The sequence below is a fragment of the Thalia democratica genome, chromosome 2, assembly GCF_965202585.1.
Source record: "Thalia democratica chromosome 2, ktThaDemo2.hap1.1, whole genome shotgun sequence".
NCBI classification, from domain to species: Eukaryota; Metazoa; Chordata; class Thaliacea; order Salpida; family Salpidae; genus Thalia; species Thalia democratica.
The window spans coordinates 81218574-81223422 of record NC_139166.1 but is presented as its reverse complement, the minus strand read 5'-3'; positions in this window follow the sequence as shown (position 1 = coordinate 81223422).

Genomic DNA, 4849 nt, shown 5'->3' with positions numbered 1-4849 from the left:
TATTTTTTGACTTCTTTTAGCTGTTTTTATCAATAAACATTTAAAATAATAGTTAGAGATATTTTTTATCATAAATTTTGATATAAGTTGAAAATTTTACTGTGTTTAGTAGATAAAAATCATTAAAAAACTGAACTACATTTAATTATCTATCAATTTATCTCTTTTTTACCTCTTTTGCTATACTATTATAATTGCCCTTTTAGTAAACTAAATGAGTTTTTCAACGTTTTTATTTTATTTTTTAATTCTGTAGGCTGTATTTTATACACAATTAAGACGAATTAATGTTATTATTCATTAAAAATCTTTTCAAACTATTTATACTTTTTATTCAAATTTTTATCTTGGAAAAAAAAAAGTAAAGTCGATTTTATTTACTCACTCAAAATGAGACTGCATTTGATTGCAGAGAAGATCAAATTTGAATTTCAAACTAAATATCTGGATACAATTGTTCATGCAGATCCAACTTTGTTGAATTTGAAGAAGTATGCTTTCATAATTTAACATTATTTTTCATTCTTATTTTTATTTTTATCAAAAATTAATTTAAATTTCAGCTGTGAGCTGTTAGACACCCCGATCTTTTAATGAAAATGAAAAATGTATTTTGAATATTGAAAATGGAAATTGTACTTGTGTTTGCCCTCAAGGATCTACTACATTCAATGAAAACTGTAATTGTTAGTTATACTTATGTTTTATATACTATTTAGTTAAAATTCTATTAGTATTTTTCAAGTAAAAGACTTAACTCTACTTTTAGCGGGAAGTTATCAACAACATTGTATTTTATAACTAATTCGATTAAATAAAAAGCTACTAGGAAAGAAAATTTCTATGTACTGTACATAGCTTTTACGCTAGAACAAACTAATAGATTACGGAGGGTCAAAGTAGGATACACCTAGCCTACTATTGCTTCTTATGTGCAGTTTATAGTAAAAACCATGAACAATAGTTTTAGAATCGTTCTCTTTAAATAAGTTATTATATTAATTTTACCCAGTAGTACTAAAAATATATACTTTAATATAATTTACAATTTACATTTTTTTGAAAAAAAAAAACAACTTTAATTTTCCATAACTAGACAGCCTGCAAAAATTCATTTTCAATATATTTGCCTTTTCTGGCAAATGTGGCAAATCCATAGATTCTACTCTTATTATTAGCTATTAAATGTAATAATAACGCATAAAACATTTAAAAAAATCGTAACTTGTAAAAAAAGATCCGAAGACTCTTGTAAACAAAATTTGTTGATGGCTACTTACAGTATTTATTAAAAGTAGTCACTTTTTTTCTCATTAGTTTGTCAGTCTTAAATTAAAATTTAACTACTAAATCAATTGTGAACTCATACAAAAAGCTTTAATACAAAAAATCACTAAAGACCTAGTAAATTATAATTTAAAATAATTACCACACAATTATAAATTAAATAATCCTAATCAAACTGTTGAAAACTCTCGCGTGGATTATAGCTTAGTATGCTACTACATTGTTTTAAAATTTTTTGCTTTATAATATATAATATAATTAATTTAAAACTAATGAATTTTGTTTTGGTGTATTATTAAACATTACAAAATTTTTTCAATTAAATTAAAAAAAAGTACACAGAAAACCAATCCTATTATCAAAAACGTAAACTATATAAAAGCTTATACATTTTTATTTATTTTTAATCATTATACTGGCAGCTCAAAACCTTATTCAACAGTCAACTACAATAAGTAATTTAACACATTTAGTTTTAACTAAACTTTAAGTTATAGTTTAGATATAAACTCACAACATTTTGTATTCAAAAAATTAGGAAAACAAACTACAAAAGAACTACAATAAAAAACATTCTTAAAAAGTCTTTAGAGATATGTGATATTTTTTGTACTAAAAGTACCTTACTTTAGATTATAAATATAAAAAAAATTAAAACTCTAAACTAATTAAATGTCTATTTAAAATTTTGAAATGTTAATCTTCTTGGAACAAGATCCAGTAATATTAAAAGAGATTTCCACAAATTATGTAGCACCATGTTTTGTTTTAATAAGTTTGTTTTCTAAAATAATACTTACACTTATAAGTACACTAGAAGCTGTTGATGTCATTTCACATGCTAACGTTATAAGCCTAGAAATTACTATTTTGATATTTCCACAGTGGGCTGAAAGTAGGGTTCAAGCGGCCATTGATTACAATAAATGTATACTTAGTATTAAACATAGTTAGACAGGACTTGATTTCTTTGAATCAAAAATGGTTTTGTTATTTTTTATTTCAAGCATTCAGAACTTAGTAAGTTTAAAAAAAACAGTTTTTGCCTTATGCAGCTTTAAAATACTCCAAACTCTTTATAGTTTTTGTAAAAATTTGTTTGCAGAAAGAAGACTTCTAAGACTTACTAAAAAATCTTTTTTTTTTACCTTAATTTGTATCAAAAAATACAATACGCTTTTTCAAAACTATTCTTTTGTTTTTAAAAAGTGAATTCAAAAAAATAAGCATTAAAATCTTAAATCAGGAATTATTTAAATGAGAAAATTGATTATTTATGTTTCGGAAAGAAATCTGATTGGTGACTATATTATGACTATTTAACAATGAAGTTAAACTTCAATCTAACTAGTATATTATTAATTTATTTTATTTATGCTAATATTGTAAATGTCTAACTGTTGTTTATGGATTAAATATGATTTTAGACAAACTTTTATACTAAACAATATCAAGGTAGTTTTTTTGCTAATCTAGTTTGTGTTACTTCTTAATTTAAAAATGAGTATGTTTACTTCATTTTAAAAACATCATAATCCTAAAAAAAAGGAGTTTGCTTATTTTATTTACTCCTTATATTTGCAACATTTTTTGAACCGTAACAGTCCAAACTAGCTTTAAAACTTTTTAAAAAATGACTAGTTTTCAAATTTTTATTGTACTTTATTTTATGTATAAAGTTAGCAAGTTTTTTATGAAGAATCTAGATCTATTTTTTAAATTAAACTCTTTTACAACAGCAATTCATTTATTTTTTTTTAGTTTTTTATTTAATCTAGCTTTAAACGTTAGATGTCAAATGCGCTTTTATATGTACAGAAAAGTAAAACTTAAATTTATAAATACTAATAGTAAAGAAGACCTTAAGAGTGTAGGAGTCGATATGGACTATTTTACATTTAATCTATACTATCTCTAAAATCATCTAAATGATTTCTTCTTTTAGTGCAAAGATTCAGATGAGTGTCTTTGTGAAAAAGAAGTTGAAAGCGATGCAGATAGTGTTAATGATGCAGATATTAGTGAAATTGGTAGTGAAATGAAAAAAAAAGCTAATAGTTTTGATAGATAAATTTACTCTATAAATCAATTCAGTAATGACTTAAGACAATAAAATTTTTGATTCTTTATTCTTAAAAAACAATACTGTTTGTTTTTTTTTGTAATAACGACTGCTTCAACACAAAGAAAAAAATTGTTCATATTAGGAACTGTTTTCATTAAACTTAAAGTTTTATTTTAATTTATTTCTCAAAACTATCTCGTGTTCTACTCATTTTATTGATGTCAATACAATTACTTCTTAATATAGGACTGGATAAATTCGAATGTTGACTAATTCTGTGTCAAAAAGCATCAAATTTTTCTGGAGAATAAAAAGTTACGAGTGACGTCATAATACTTTATTGCATAAAAGTGTACAGTTTTTCATATTAATTTTTAGTTAAATTATTTTTAGCTTTGAAATACTTGTTTTATATGATTGTTGACTATCAAAGTTTACATTTAAAAATGATATGTAAAAAGTTATAATTCATACTAAGATTAATTTTATGTAGTCTTTATAAGGTAGTTATTGTATTGTTAAAATACAACAACAAAGTTTAATTAGACAATATTAGTTCAAAATTTACTATAAAATTAAGTGCTTTATACGTTTGTGCAATGATCACGAACTAATAAACTAATATACAAGCTAAACTATATTTTACTTGTCAACATAACTACTAATTAACAGAACTCAATTTGACACAATCTGTCTTTACGTAAAATATTCATAAAAGTTCCAAACAAAGAAATCGAAAGGAAAAATTAGTGGATGGTAAATAACACTGTATTTTTAAGTTCGAATAAAAATTCTCTAATAAGAAAAGACAAGAAATGTAAAGTTATAATGAAAATGAGAGTTTGTAATTTTTTTATATACTGACATTAAAGTTTTGTTTAGTAAGTATAACTAATTTACAATACTGTTATTTGACAAAAGCCAAACTAATAGCATTATTCTTTAAACAATTGTTCTAATAAACTAAAACTAAACAAAGGAAAATCCTAATTCTTAAAAGCGGATAAACTTGTATTTGGTTTTATAAGGTATATGATAATTGCATACTTATATACAAGTTTGTTAATACATTTAACCATCAAATATTGAATTTAGTATTTAAAATAGAAAGTGGACAAACGTTTTTATGCACAAGTCGATTTGAACATCAAGAGAAAATTCTTTTGAATGAGCTACTGCTAGGTAAGCATATAGATAATCAGGGTAACAAGTATTTTTTGCTTATGTAGGATATTTGTAACTTCTCAACTGTTTTTAGAAAATAAACAGTTGTTGCCAAATACAACTGTTCGACAAAATAATCAACATGACAAAGACGTACTGCACCGAACCGAACTGTGTTGTATGCAATATAGTTAAAATATATACTTAATACAATATACTAAACTTAAAAAAGCGTAGTAACTATATTTTCTTACTTCAGTTTGCAAACAGCTTATTTTAAAACTGTAATCTCTTATTTTAAAGAATAAACATTAATTACATTATTAACTTGTT